This window comes from Zingiber officinale, chromosome 3B, assembly GCF_018446385.1.
Source record: "Zingiber officinale cultivar Zhangliang chromosome 3B, Zo_v1.1, whole genome shotgun sequence".
NCBI lineage: Eukaryota > Viridiplantae > Streptophyta > Magnoliopsida > Zingiberales > Zingiberaceae > Zingiber > Zingiber officinale.
Window position 1 is genome coordinate 95,507,793 of NC_055991.1, and position 16,854 is coordinate 95,524,646.

Below are 16,854 nucleotides of genomic sequence, written 5' to 3' on the forward strand. Positions count from 1 at the left end.
AAGAAAAAACAAAAGGAAGAAACTTTAATTCAAAGCCAAGCAGGAAGTCTTAATAAGTATTTCACTAGCAGCCAAAAAGCAGAGCAAATAGAATTAGTAGAACAAATGAATCAGGATGACACTGATAATAAGTTGAATGATCAAGAACATAGTGAATTGAATGAACTTCACAATAAAGATCCAAAAGAATCTGAAAATGATAAAGGTGAAGCCAGTATGCCTAAAAATGACAGTGATGTAAACATAAATCAAGAGATCTTGTTTCCTTTAAATGTTGATGATCCAGGAAATTGGGACAAAATTCCAAATATTAGGGACTTTCTAGTTGAAAGAGGTCCTAAAAGAGATGATGGTATTTTGTTTCCTCTTGATAATACCGGAAGACACTTCAATCCATCACATTATAAGAGGCAGTTGTCAAATGGTGAGAAAAGTGATAGAAGATGGTTAGTGTATTCTATTTCAATGGACAAGGTCTTCTGTTTCTGTTGCAAATTATTCAAGACTCAAAGAACCACAATGAAACTTGGTCATCTAGTTGATGAAGGATACAAAGATTGGAAGAATATCAGTCGATGTCTCAATCTTCATGAAACTAGTAAAGATCATATTGATTGCATGACTAGTTGGATCGAATTAGAAACAAGACTTCGAAAGAAAAAAAACAATTGATGAAAATATGCAAGTAGCAATTAACAAAGAGAGAGAACATTGGAAACAAGTATTGAAAAGAATAATTGCAGTTGTGCAAAGAATTGCAAAAAATAATTTGGCACTCCGAGGAGATAATGAGAAGCTTTATGTTGAGAATAATGGAATCTTTTTGCAGCTAATTGAAATGATTGCTGAATTTGATCCAATAATGGAGGAACACCTTCGGCGTGTTCAAGAAAAACAGATTCATTACACTTATCTTGGGCCCAAAATCCAAAATGAATTGATACAGATGTTGGCGGCTGAAGTAAGAAATTCAATTGTTGCAAAAATTAAACATGCAAAGTATTTCACTGTCATACTTGATTGTACTCCGGATGCAAGTCACGAGGAGCAGATGTCCCTTGTAATTAGATGTGTGGATGATTCAGAAAATGCAATAGCGATTGAAGAATTTTGGATAGGATTTTTAAAAGTTAATGAAACTTCAGGGCTTGGGCTTTTTACAGAGCTTAAAAATATTTTGAGCAATCTCGAACTTGACATTGATAATATAAGAGGTCAAGGATATGACAACGGATCTAATATGAAAGGAAAGCACAAGGGTGTACAAAGTAGATTACTTGAAATTAATCCTAGAGCTTTCTACACTCCATGTGGATGTCATAGTCTTAATCTCACATTATGTGATATGGTGAAATGTTGTCCTAAAGCAATGTCTTTTTTCGGTGTTATACAACGCATATATTCGTTATTCTCTTCTTCTACCAAGCGGTGGCAAATCTTCAAAGATCATGTGCAAGGTCTTACAGTCAAGCCATTATCACAAACACGATGGGAAAGCCATGTTGAAAGTGTGAAGCCCATAAAAGATCAAACTTCAAAAATACGAGATGCTTTAATTGATTTAGCAAACATTTCTGATGACTCAAAAATAAAGAGCGAAGCTGAGGGTTTGGCATCATTCGAACTTGAGAATTTTGAATTTGTGTCTGGAATGGTAATTTGGTACAAGTTGTTATATGAGATTAACATTGTTAGTAAGTTTCTCCAAGCAAAGAATATGGATATTGTTATGGCTATTAGACAATTAAAGGGACTTATTTCTTCTCTCCAAGAATTTAGAGAATCTGGATTTGATCAAGCATTGATCGAAGCTGAACATATTGCAAGTGAAATGGGAATTGAACCTATTTTTCGTGAAAAACGCATCATTCGAAGAAAGAGACAATTTGATGAAATCAACAGGGAAGAGGTAGCCCAGACTCCTAAAGAATCTTTTCGAGTTAATTACTTCTTATTTATAATTGATCAAGCACTTTCTTCACTTCAAACTCGGTTTGAACAATTTCAAAAATATGAAGAAACATTTGGATTTTTATTTAGTTTGGAGAAATTGAAGTCTATTGATGATGATGGTCTCTTGCACTCATGTGTCAATCTTCAAGATTCTTTAACACATGATGGTCACTCCGATGTTGATGGATCAGATTTATATCTAGAACTAAAGTTGTTAAGACACTCTTTACCAAGAGATTCAAAAAGAGCGATTGATGTGCTAAATTATTTGAAGAAAATGGATGGTTGTTATCCAAATGCTTATATCGCTTATCGAATTTTGCTGACTATACCAGTTACAGTTGCATCTGCCGAAAGGAGTTTTTCCAAGTTGAAATTGATCAAAACTTATCTCCGATCAACTATGTCACAAGAAAGACTAAATGGCTTGGCTATGTTATCTATCGAGAAAAAAGTGGTTGAGAAAGTTGATTATGCAAACTTAATTAATACTTTTGCTTCTAGAACTGCGAGGCGAGCAATTTTCAAGTGATTATATACTTGTTCCTAATATGAATTTTATATTTTGTTTGGATCATCTTGACTTTATCTTCATTTGTTTATGACAAATTATTTTGGATGATATATTTTGTTTATCTTTAATTTTTAGAATTCATGTTACAAATATAGTTATATTTACGTTGAATTGAAAAATCTATGAATATCAAGGTTTGAGGGCACCATTTTTGGTGCTCGCCTCGGGCCCCAAAATTACAGGTCCGACCCTGAAAAAAGTAATTACATTATCTGTGTTGTCCTTTTATATATTTCCTTTGATCGATATTTTTTTTATTTAAATCACATGCCCTATTTTTTTTTAATCCAGGAGTAAGCCGTAGTTGGGAATCAACCCGAGTCTTTGTCCTATGTTGACTGGGCAAAGACCTCGGGATTGATTCGGAGACTCCTGGTTGATGCGCTAGGATTTCTACACACAATAAAATGAATCTACAATACGTCAGCATCCAAAAATCAGGGAAGGAGTTTCTGGCAAAGGTCCTTTGACGCTCAAGTCAGTATCTCATTCGAGCAAAAAGTAGAACAGTAGAATGAATAACAAGATGCACGTAGTATGATGTATCAAGTGTGCGTACCTTCCCATCGGAGAGGACCTCCTGTTTATATATCATCACTATAATCTCCACAATCATGAAATAACAGAAGATGTTGGGTGTCAGAAGTTGTCGAGTAATAGAGTATATGCATCCTAGAAGGCGTATAGCCAATTCGAGGAATCTTCTGCTACTCGCGTGCACTTTTTTATAACTAACACCATTAAGGAGGCGGTTGAAGGAATATGCTGTCATAATGTGTCGGCTGAGGGGAAGCATAATCGCCTCCGAGGAAGGTTCCCTGGACTTGCATCATTTTAGAAGAATATTCTCTGATAGACAGTTATTATTCTCTGACAAGTTGTTAGAATTCTCTGATAATATTATTCCCTGAGTGTATCTCAATCGGACGTTGACTAACCCGGGTGAATAATAAATGAAACCTTGAGTTCTCTGAAGCTGGTCTGCACTCTATATTGCTTTGATGTACATGTGTGATAATGCGAGAGATCTAAGTGGAATATTGTCCTATGCTAAAAACTGCTCGAATATATGCTAGGAGTCTGGAAGTCTAAGTGAAATATCGTCCAGTTCTTAGAGCCACTCAAATATATGCTAGAATGAGTATAAGCTAGTCTCCTATGTCATAACTTAGTTTCCTCTTGTTGTGAAATAAAGCATGTATGTGAGGAAGAAAGTAAACTAATAGTATAAATGTTATTTTTTTCTAATTCCTAACTGTTGTTACAGTCTGACCTGGCTGTTGTTTTGATGTTGACACTGATTTAAGTTTGTATCAGATAGTGTTTAAACTCAGAATGACTACTGATCGAGGTTGATCAGTTGGGAGGGAAAGTCCTGGTGAGTGAAGCCAAGCAAGGGAAATCCAGATGGGTCAAGACATCTGGTGAAAAGTCCAAGCAGGGAGCTTGGCACGGGAAAAGTCCAAGTATGGTGACTTGGCACGGAATGGTCAGAGAGGGCTCGGTAGCTCGTTCTCTGGACCGGACGAAGTCGGAGAGGGCTCGGTAGCTCGTTCTCCGGACTAGGTCCGAGAGGGCTCGGTAGCTCGCTCGGACCGGACGAAGTCGGAGAGGGCTCAGCTCGATCTCCGGATTAAGTCGAGAGAGAGTTAAGTGGACTTTCAATGGCACATTGGATCGGTCAGACCGATCCAATGACACAAAATCGATGGATCGGTCGGCAGACCGATCCGGAAACTAGTTCCACGGATCGGTCGATGACCGACGATGACACTCAAGAGCACATCGAGTGAAATCGATCGGCCGCATCGACGAAAACACTCGAGCACATCGAGGTAACTGATCGGTCGAGAGACCGATCGGGAGAAGAGCCAGAAGAAAGAAGAGGTGGATCGGTCGTGGACCGATCCACTCAATCTGATCGGTCCGCATCGATCGAGAACACTCAGAGCACATCGAGGTAACTGATCGGCCGTGAGACCGATCGGAGAAGAGACCGCAAAGAAAGAAAGAGGTGGATCGGTCCGTGGACCGATCCACACTCAACTGATCGGTCACTACGACCGATCGAATGAATCTGCATCGATCGCTTTTGCCCGATCGGTCCAGCTAATCGTGATCGGTCCGTGACCGATCCACACACTCGATTTATTCGTTGTATCAACGATTCCTTCACCGCTTTTGATATATCTCATTCATTTATGTGATGTAATCCTCTGTCTGTTAGCTTTTGAGTTTGCAGGTTTAAGTATCATTCCAAGCCTAATTTCAAATTAAGTTCATAAGAGGAATGCGACAAATGGTCTTTCTGTTGGTTTCAGTAGCGATGGTGCATTTCAGGCATCAACGGATCTGCTGTGATCTGGTTGCGATTTGCTTGACTCGGGATTGGTTCGAACTCGGAAGACGCCAGTGTTGACTGTGATATCATTGGTGGGAGTTCAGAGAATCAGAGAAGGAGGAAAAGGGATTGGCTGCAGCGCTGATTTGCGCAGTTTGGACCAGATTTGTGACAGATCAGGTTTTGAGAAGCGGTAAAAACAGCGAGAGGGGAACAAGAACAGAACACGAAAGAAAGCTTGAAAGAAAAGTCTGTGCGGTTGTGCGAAGTTCTTGAGCTCTCGGGTGAACTGCGATCTCTATTTTCTGCTACTGATTCTCGCGTGGTTGTAAGCATTTCTATTCTTCTTTGCCACCGAGTTTCTGTAAGTCTCGTGCCTTAACTTAGATATTTCTTGAAACTTTGTGGGAAGGTTACTCCACCTAGAAGGAGGATCTTTAGCCGGAATTCTTCCGGGGTGCGATCTACCGAAGATCAAGGAGTCGTCCACCTTACGGACACGCCGAGGAGTAGGGGCAAGTTATCCCCGAACCTCGTAAATCTGTGTATCAGTGTTTGTGTGTTATTTTTCGTTTTGTTTTAGTTTGCTTATTCCGCTGCGCTAACTAGTTTCTGTGTAGAACTCTCTGCTTAAGTTTTTAAAGAGGCTATTCAACCCCCCTCTAGCCATCTAAGATCCCAACAAGTGGTATCAGAGCAAGGGGCTCTTTGATTCGGATTAACACCCAAAAGAGCAAACAAGGATGGCTATGAAGGAAGGCTTCAGCACAAATCGACCACCCTACTTCGAAGGAGCAGATTTTCAATATTGGAAGGGCCGCATGGAGTATTACCTCAAGACCGACATTGCCATGTGGTTTTCCGTCAAGGAGGGTTTTACACCACCAAAAGATGAAGAAGGTAAGGAACTTGATTCGTCTAGGTGGTCTACCGAACAACTACGCAAAGCACAAGCCGATGCCAAGGCTATGGTCACCTTGCAATGTGGAATCGCCAAGGACCAACTCGTCAAGGTAGGTCCGTTCTCGAGTGCAAGAGACCTATGGAACAAACTCATCGAGCTCCAAGAGGGAACTCGAGATTCTCGGATTGCCAAGAGGGACCTATTCTTGAATCAACTCCAAAATCTAACTATGAAGGACAATGAAACGGTAAGTGAGCTTCACGGGAGATTCAAGGAGATCATCAACGGTCTACACTCGGTGGACGAACGAGTGGAGAATCGCGATCTCGTAAGGTATGCTCTAAAAGCTTTTCCTAGGAATGCCTTGTGGTCATCTATGGTAGATGCCTACAAGGTATCCAAGGATCTTTCCATTGTTAAATTAGATGAATTTTTCTGTGAGATGGAACTTCATGAGCTTGCTAACAAAGGTCAAAAAGAGAAGGGTATTGCTTTGTTTGCAGGACCAAAGAGCAAGGATGGAAGAAGGAAGAAGGAAAAGAAGAAAGAAAAGGAGATTTCCTCATCCACCTCTTCCTCAGAATCCGATGATGAAAGTGGATCATCATCAAGTGAGATGGCGAATTTCGTAAGAAGAATCATGAGAAGGAGCAGGAGATACAAAGGAAAAGGTAAACCTAGTGAACAAAATATTGACAAAACTAATGTTACGTGTTATGAGTGCAGCAAAAAGGGGCACTATCGAAGTGAGTGTCCAAAACTTAAGAAGAAGGAGGAACGAGCCAAAAAGAAGGAGGAAAGAGCCAAGAAGAAGAAGGCTCTCAAGGCCACTTGGGATGAGTCCTCATCAAGCTCATCGGAGGAAGAAGAGAAGATGGAAAAGAGCACATGACAATTAGCACTTATGGCAAGGGAAGTTTCGGACTCCGGAAGTGAGGAAGATTCGAGCGACGCCTCAACCGCGGCTTCATCATCGTCGGATGATGAAGAGGTAACCTCTTCTCATATAGAAAAGTGTTATAAGACTATCACTCATTTATCTACATTGCTTAAAAAGTCAAAAACAGAAAATAAATTGTTAAAAGAAGAAGTAAAAACCTTAAGGACCCTTAGGGAAGATGAGGTCGATGACCTACATCTAGAAGTCCTTGAGGATGAGAACAAGGCGTTAAAGGGTGAGGTTGAGAAACTCAAGAAAATGCTTGAGAAATTCTCAACTAGCTCTAAGACTCTAGACATTATTCTAAATGCCCAAAGGGCAGTCTACAACAAGGCTGGGCTAGGGTATCAACCCAAGGAGTCGAGTTTCATTTCTCTAATGTCTAGAACTCAACATAGTAGATCACATGTTTCTAGGGCTCATGGAACTAGGAAAGGTATGACCAAGGCATGGGTTCCTAGGTCTTTCGTTGTAGAAGCATTAGGTCCCAAGATTTGGGTACCTAAAACCTCTATCTTCCGTGTCTTGTAGGCATTGGTCGAGGGGGAGCATCTATCAACTTGGTTTGTTGATAGTGGATGCTCCAAGCACATGACCGGGGACAGATCACTGTTTTCTACCATTCAAAACAAAAATAGAGGTAATGTGTCATTTGGTAACAATGGTAGCCTTAAGGTTGTAGGAGTTGGAGACATTCATATATCTGAATGTCTCCATATCAAGAATGTCCTTCTAGTCAAGGGGATGACTTTTAATCTCCTAAGTGTCAGTCAATTGTGTGATACGGGTTACACAATTGAATTTCATTCAAGTCAATGTTTGGTTAAACACATTGACACACTTGACACGGTACTAGTAGGCACAAGGGTTGATAATATTTATCAAGTATCGTTTAAAAGTGCTACTAATGCTTTGATTAAGTGTTTCATGTCGAAAGAAGAAGAGTCTTGGCTATGGCATAGAAGGTTGGCACATGTAAACATGAAGAACATCCGGAAGTTGGCCAACCAAGGATTAGTGCGAGACTTACCCAGCATCAAGTACCACAAGACCAAACTATGTGATGCATGTCAAAAGGGTAAGCAAACAAAAGGTGTTCATAAAGGTAAAAGCACTGTAAGTACATCTACTGCTTTAGATTTATTGCACATGGACCTATTTGATTGCAGTAGTGTAATATCATTGAATGGAAGTAGATATTGCTTGGTAATCGTTGATGATTTTACTAGATACACATGGACTTTCTTTTTGAAACATAAGGACCAAACTATAGATATTTTTATTTCCTTTTGTAGAAGAACTGAAAATGAAAAATCTACAACAATTAAAACCATTAGAAGTGATCATGGTGGGGAATTTCAAAATCATAGGTTTCTAGAGTTTTGTCAAGAAAAGGGATATAGGCATGAGTTCTCTACTCCAAGGACCCCACAACAAAATGGGGTTGTGGAGAGAAAGAACCGAGTCCTACAAGAGGCTGCACGAAGCATGCTCAATGAGTACTCACTACCGAGCTACTTATGGGTGAAGCTGTGAATACTCTTGCTATGTGCAAAATCGTTTAATACATAGGTTTTTAGGAAAGACTCCCCATGAACTTTGGTTTGGGAAACCGCCTACAATTAAACATCTTAGGGTGTTTGGTTGTAAGGTGTTTATCTTGAACACCAAGGATCATCTTGGGAAGTTCACGGCTAAGGCTGATCAAGGGATACTGGTCGGGTACTCTCTTACCAGCAAAGCCTATCGAGTCTACAACAATAGGACTAAATTGATTGAAGAGTCCTCTGATGTAGCTTTTGAAGAGATCCCTAACTTAAATGATCAACCAAGGGATATAGGAGAAATTCAATTTGAACTTAGAAATCTAAGTTTGAATGATCAAAATGAAGAACGAGTCGAAGTTGACTCTGATGTTGATGAGCAAAGGCAACAAAGAACTCAATCTGATCCTTTGCTTGATATTGAGTCCTTGCCTGTGCCGAGTGAGACCACTCATGAGGCACCGCCAACACCAAGGCAGTCTAGGTTAGCCACTAGTCATCCCCAAGATCAAATTGTGGGAGACATCCAACAAGGGGTTAGGACTAGGTCATTCTTTAGAAATGAATCTAATGAAGTCGCATTGATTTCAGAGATTGAACCAAAAATAGTTGATGAGGCATTGCACGATCCTGATTGGATCTTAGCTATGCAAGATGAGTTAGGTCAATTTGAAAGGAGCCAAGTGTGGGACTTAGTTCCTAGACCTAAGAAGACCACCATTATTGGAACTAAATGAGTCTTCAAAAATAAGTTAAATCAAAAGGGAGAAGTTGTAAGAAACAAGGCAAGACTTGTAGCCAAGGGCTATAGTCAAGTCGAAGGTCTCGATTATGATGAGACTTATGCTCCCGTGGCCCGATTAGAGTCCATTCGTTTGATGCTAGCTTTTGCTGCACATAGAGGTTTCAAACTCTATCAAATGGATGTTAAATCTGCCTTCTTAAATGGTTTTATTAAAGAAGAAGTCTATGTTGAACAACCACCGGGGTTTGTGAATACCGAAGCTCCAAACCACGTGTACAAGCTCAAGAAAGCACTTTATGGGCTTAAACAAGCACCACGAGCTTGGTACGAAAGGTTGTCAACTTACCTATTAGAAAAGGGATTTGTAAGAGGCCAAATAGACCCAACACTATTTCTACGTAGAGATGGTGAAAACATATTTGTAGCCCAAGTGTATGTCGATGACATAATTTGTGGCTCAAATAACAAGGGCTATTTGAATGAATTTATTTCTCACATGGAAAGTGAGTTTGAGATGAGTCTAGTAGGAGAGTTGACATTCTTCCTCGGACTTGAAATCAAACAAACTCGAGATGGAATTTATGTCCATCAGACAAAATACACTCAAGAGATGCTTAGAAAATTCAATATGAGTGACTCTAAGGAAGTGTCCACTCCAATGGCGACAAACACTCGCCTTGACAATGATGAGAGTGGAAAACCAATTGATCTAACGCAATATAGAAGCATGATTGGTAGTCTTCTATATCTCACAGCTAGTCGACCGGACATACTCTTTGTTGTGGGCATGTGCGCTAGGTATCAAGTCTGTGCCAAGGAATCTCACTTAATTGCAGTTAAGAGAATTCTGAGATATCTCAAAGGCACAATGAGAGTAGGACTGTGGTACCCTTGTACGGAGTCTTTTGATTTGATAGGCTATACCGATTCCGATTATGCTGGATGCAAATTGGATCGGAAAAGTACTAGTGGGGGTTGCCAATTTTTAGGTTCATCTTTAGTTAGTTGGTCAAGTCGGAAGCAACATTGTGTTGCTCTCTCCACGACCGAGACCGAATATATTGCCATGGGAGAGAGTGTATCACAGTTGTTGTGGATGATACACACCCTAGAGGATTATGGACTTTATTATAAGGGTGTACAAGTGCTATGTGACAACATTAGCACGATCAACTTAACTAAAAATCCAGTCCATCATTCGAGGACCAAACACATTGAAGTGCGTCATCACTTCATAAGAGATCACGTAGCTAGGGGAGACATTGCACTCACATATGTTGAGTCAAAGTCAAATATAGCTGATATTTTCACCAAACCCCTTCCGGAGAATGAATTTAGTCATTTAAGGAGGGAGTTGGGAATGTGTTTGGCTCCTTAGGTCCTTAGGATTTCATCATGATCAATAAGGACTATTAAAATGACAAGAGTAATTGGGACAATAATTTGGGCAACTTGGGAACATCTCACACAAACTATAAGGTTTAACAAAATATTTTTGTTTGCTAGAAATGGGGTGAGATGCTAGGATCAATCAAATTATTCAAAATGTATCATGCATCCCTTGAATAATTAGGTTGAAGAGACATAAATTGAGTATGGGGAAGGCCATTACATAATTCATGTGTATTTGGCTCCTAGATCTTACTCATATATTCCAATCAAGGAATCTTGGTTGGACTTTTGCCTAGAAATTATCTATTTATGGTTGGTGGTTGATGTGTTGATTGATATGGTTGTTTGATTCATTTCATGACTTTGATTGTCAATACGATAGGTTGTTAAAGGAAATAATATTAACTTGGATATATTTTGACAAACTTGAAACTGATCATAGCAATTTTAAGTCTTAATTAATACCTTGTTTCACTATATGGTTTTATAAGGTTTTCTGAGATTGGAATTCTACGATTCCAAATGTCTGAGTTTTTGGATTTAAAGTCTGAAACTTTCGGGCTCTACACAAGCTAAGACCATAAGAGCTCATATTTTTTTAATATACTTGTGGGTGTTGATTCTAGGTTATGAATTTGGGAGATTCTGAATTCTTGAATTCTGAAATTTTCAAAATTCCCGATAGATAACGGCTCATATTTTCAGTTACTGGAAATTATATCAGACACTGATCGGTCCAGGGACCGATCAGGATGATGCCTGATCGGTCTCCACGACCGATCAAGAGATTTGACGATACCTGATCGGTCTCCACGACCGATCAGGACAGGAAATTCTCTGTTCACGAACTGATCGGTCCAAGGACCGATCAGGAAGATCCCTGATCGGTCTCCACGACCGATCAGGATGATCACTGACCGATCAGGATGTTTCCTGATCGGTCAGGATTTCTCTGTTCGGACAGCCGTCCGATCAGATCACACTGTGCACTATCCCCTCATTAACACCTCCCGACCCACTCTCTTCCCGATCTTCTTCCTTCTCAAAACCCTAGCCGACCGACTCATAACCTAGCCGACGCCCCTCTTTTCCTCCCGTCTTCTCGACCCATCATCTTCTAAAAGCCGAAGGTCACAATGGCGCCCAGGTAACTCTTCTTCCTCCCGAGATTTGTTCATTCTTAGCATTTTAGCTTCTTTTCACATTTTCTCTATGTGTGTTGTCTCGGTTCTCTCTGTGTGGCTCCCGTGGACTCCCATTTGCCCCGACCGTGTCCAAATCTTTATCTATTTAGGAAGAAAGCAGCCGGTGAGGGTTCTTCTAAGTCCCCAGCTGAGAAAACCAAGTCTCCTGCTCCCTCTCGACCCCAACCAGCTGGTTCTAGTAGATTCCCAAACCGCCATTTTGAGCAAGCATTTCAACAGAGGACATTCAAGCTGCTTCCATGTCGATCTGTGGATCGCAAGTATATGGATGAATTTTGTCCTTCTGTGTCCGAAACCCTAGCCTATTTTAAACTTGACTCAGTAGTCTACTTAGAAAGGGACATCAACCTTGACCTAGTTTCTGAGTTCTATAACAATCTTCATCAGAACGGTGATGATGTTTATAAAACCCGAGTCGCTAAAAGACCTATCGATTTCTCCATCAGAGAATTTTTTGGGTATCTAGGCTGCCGGATGTGTTCGGGGGATCTTTTTTCCATTTATCCTGATTTACCAAAATCATTACGTCCTCCACTTGATGTCTCACCTGACTCCATCTATGAGTACTTCTTCGGTCATCCTAGACCAGATGACCTGGATGAGTTGGATGTTGACTTTCCCACTTTTGCTGCCCTACGACTATCTGCCCCTGACTATATTCTTTTTAAGATAGTCACAAACTGTATTCTTCCGATCACATCCAAACCTCTTGCTGAGATCCGACCCTATCATTGTTTGATGCTTTATGGGTTACGTCGGCGTCTCGACTTTGACATTATGTCCAGCATCTACTCTTCGATCATCTCATATTCTCGGCCCAGCGGCTCCACTGTTTATATGCCTTATGGGCATATAATTACTGATTGGCTCGAGACCCTTCAGGTTGATGTCTCTAAGGGTAGAATAGTCAAAATGGTCAGGCAGGATTGCCGACTTGGGAAACGGGCATTTTCCAAGTCTGGCATCATTGGACAAAATGGGGGTGTTCAGTGGAAGGATGGGAGAGTTTTGGGTGAGTTACCACGGGGACCTCCACGACAGGTTGCTACTCGGCATGATGAGATGATATCTGCTGAGCTGGATGGCCTGCGTATTCGGATAGACCAGCGCTATGATGACCTGCGCGGGCATATTGACCAGCGTTTCGATGATATGCACAGTCAACAGGTGGTGACACAGCAGTTGCTACTCGGATGGATGGCACGCTACCCGCCTCCGCAGTCTTACCCGGGCTATCCATCCTCCAGCGTGCCGCCTCAGGATTTCACCCCTCCTGCCGATGATGGTGATCTTCCTCAGTGTGAGGATGTTGATTGATACAGTTTGTTTGTTGACTGTCTGTATTTTGGATGTTATTTGTTAGTCTTTATGACTGACCTGGATGTTTGCACTTCTGATGCTACTCATGTATTTATGGTACTCAGTTTTATATTTGCTTGCTCTTTATTATATTTCATTTTCTATCCGTTATTAATATGTTGTTCACTTGCATGTCTTGCTTGTCTTTTATTTCCTTATTACTGTCTTATAATACACTTAGAGGGAATTCTAAGTGCTTTAAGAACCAGACAGTAAGGGTTAAGGGGGAGTTATTTAAGTTATCTTACCTTATTCGCACCTTTTCGGTGTTTGACAAAGGGGGAGAATATAACTAAGTTTAGATGAATGCAAATTTGAAGACCCTCACATAGTGTTGTATCCGTCTTAGGGGGAGGATCTTGATTCCCCTAAAATTATGAAAATTTGAACAATTCTGATCTAAACTTAAATCGTGTTGTCAAACAACAAAAAGGGGGAGATTGTTGATACAGTCTGACCTGGCTGTTGTTTTGATGTTGACACTGATTTAAGTTTGTATCAGATAGTGTTTAAACTCAGAATGACTACTGATCGAGGTTGATCAGTTGGGAGGGAAAGTCCAGGTGAGTGAAGCCAGGCAAGGGAAATCCAGATGGGTCAAGACATCTGGTGAAAAGTCCAAGCAGGGAGCTTGGCACGGGAAAAGTCCAAGTATGGTAACTTGGCACGGAATGGTCAGAGAGGGCTCGGTAGCTCGTTCTCTGGACCGGACGAAGTCGGAGAGGGCTCGTAGCTCGTTCTCCTGACTCAGGCCGAGAGGGCTTGGTAGCTCGTTCTCCGGACCGGACGAAGCCGAGAGGGCTCGATAGCTCGTTCTCCGGACTAGGCCGAGAGGGCTCGGTACTCGTTCTCCGGACCGGACGAAGTCGGAGAGGGCTCGTAGCTCGATCTCGATTAAGTTAGAGAGAGAGTTAAGTGGACTTTCAATGGCACATTGGATCGGTCAGACCGATCCAATGACACTCAAGTGATGGATCGGTCGGCAGACCGATCCGGAAACAGTTCCCGGATCGGTCCGATGACCGATCGATGACACCGAGCACATCGAGTGAAATCTGATCGGCCCGCATCGACGAAAACACCCGAGCACACGAGGTAATCTGACCGGTCCGTGAGACCGATCGTGAGAAGAGCATGCAGAAGAAGAAGAGGTGGATCGGTCGTGGACCGATCCACTCAATCTGATCGGTCCGCAGATCGATCAGAACACTCAGGAGCACACTGAGTGCAATCTGATCGGTCAGGGAGACCGATCAGGAGAAGAGACTGCAAAGAAAGAAAAGAGGTGGATCGGTCTGTGGACCGATCCACACTCAATCTGATCGGTCACTACGACCGATCAGAATGGTCTCAGACCGATCAGGCTTTTGCCTGATCGGTCCAAGGCACTGTGATCGGTCTGGTGACCGATCCACACACTCTGATTTATTCGTTGTATCAACGATTCCTTCACTGCTTTTGATATATCTCATTCATTTATGTGATGTAATCCTCTGTGCTTTTAGATTTGCAGGTTAACAGGTATCATTCCAAGCCTAATTTCAAATTAAGTTCATAAGAGGAATGCGACAAATGGTCTTTCTGTTGGTTTCAGCGGCGCATGGTGCATTTCAGGCATCAACGGATACTGCTGTGATCTGGCTGCGATTTGCTTGACTCCTGGGGATTGGTTCGAACTCAGAAGACGCCAGTGTTGACTGTGATATCATTGGTGGGAGTTCAGAGAATCAGAGAAGGAGGAAAAGGGATTGGCTGCAGCGCTGATTTGCGCAGTTTGGACTAGATTTGCAGCGCTGATTTGCGCAGTTTGGACCAGATTTGTGACAGCAGAGATCAGGTTTTGAGAAGCAGTAAAAACAGCGAGAGGGGAACAAGAACAGAACACGAAAGAAAGCTTGAAAGAAAAGTCTGTGCGGTTGTGCGAAGTTCTTGAGCTCTCGGGTGAACTGCGATCTCTGTTTTCTGCTACTGATTCTCGCGTGGTTGTAAGCATTTCTATTCTTCTTTGCCACCGAGTTTTTGTAAGTCTCGTGCCTTAACTTAGATATTTCTTGAGACTTTGTGGGAAGGTTACTCCACCTAGAAGGAGGATCTTTAGCCGGAATTCTTCCGGGGTGCGATCTGTTAGGATCCTTCGTACGGAGGCTAGAGAGGGGGGTGTGAATAGCCGCCCCAAATTCTCGCGTTCTTCCTACAGTTAGGGTTAGTCGCAGCGGAAATACAAGGAAGAAACTAAGGAGAAGAAAAACAAACCGATGTAACGAGGTTCGGAGATGAACTCCTACTCCTCGGCGTGTCCGTAAGGTGGACGAAGCCTACCAATCCGTCGGTGGATGAGTCCCCGGAGAACCGGCTAAATATGAGCTCCTTATGGGTGGAGAAACCTCGCCACAACTACTTCTTGCAACAGCAAGATAAGGAGTACAAATACAAGAGAAACAAGAAGTAAATACATAGCACATGTAAACAACCCTTGCCTTCTTGTCGACTGTTGAAGAAGCAACAGCTTCTCAGACGCCAACCACAGCAGTAGCGAAGGAAGAAGCTCACACGAAGCTTGCGAAGAAGAGCTCAACAAAGCTCAAGCACCAGAACAGCAAGCATAAGAGAAGAGGAAGAAGAAGAAGCACGTAAGATGCCTCGCCTCCTTTATACCGCGAAGAAGAAACAACGAAGAAACTAGCCGTTGCGTTGCTAGGCTAACTCGATCGGTCCGCTGACCGATCAATCGATCGGTCCCCGCATCGATCGTAGTACGCATGTAACGTCTCGCATCGAATGATCGGCGTGGACCGATCAAAGACACTGGATCGGTCCACATCCGATCCCAACTCTCTTCCTTCCGCGACATCGTCTCTGATCGGTCGCCACGACCGATCAGGAAGCTCTGATCGGTCCACGCACCGATCGATACCGATCAAGAGCACACCGATCGGTCACCGCATCGATCAGATAACTAGTGACTTGGTTTTGCCCAAACCAAGTCCCAAGCCTTCCAAACCAACATTCGGTCAACCTCGACTGTTGGTACTTCATTCCTAGCATCTGGTCACTCCCTTGATCTTCCCCAAGTGTCCGGTCAATCCTTTGACCTACTTGGACTTTCCTCAACACCGATGTCCGATAACCCTTGATCCATCCGGATTTTCCCTTGCCCGGCTTCACTCACCGTGACTTTCACCTACCTTCACTCACTAGGTTTTCACCGGCTTCACTCACCAGAATTTCCACAACCTGGCTTCACTCACCGGACTTTCCAACCGCCTAACATCCAGTTAGGACTTTCTCATTCACCTAGCTTCACTCACTAGGATTTTCACCGCTTCACTCACCAGGATTTTCCAATGCCCGGCTTCACTCACCGTGACTTTTCAACCGCCTAACATCACTCACTAAGACTTTCCCACCGTGTCACTCACCAGGACTTTCCACACCGCCTAACATCCCGCTTAGGACTTTTCCATGCCAAGTCTCCATACTTGGACTTTTCCTGCCAAGTCTCCATACTTGACTTTTCGCGTGCCAGGACTTTTCCGTGCCAAGTCTCCATACTTGGACTTTTTCCTAATCAGTCAACCAGGTCAACCTTGACCTAAGGTTGCACCAACAATCTCCCAAACATCTATTCTTGTCCCATATCAAGAATACAACTCTTCCACGAGTGTCAAACATCAACATGCAACTCAACTAGGTCAACCTTGACCTAAGGTTGCACCGACAATCTTCCTAAGTCAAACATCAAAATACAACTCGAGTCAGGTCAACTCGAGTCAGGTCAACCTTGACCTAAGGTTGCACCAACAATCTCCCCCTTTTTGATGTTTGACAAACCCATAATCAAGTTAGGTTAACCCGATAACCTAACTTAGGTTTTCCAATCATCTTCCAATGTCCAAT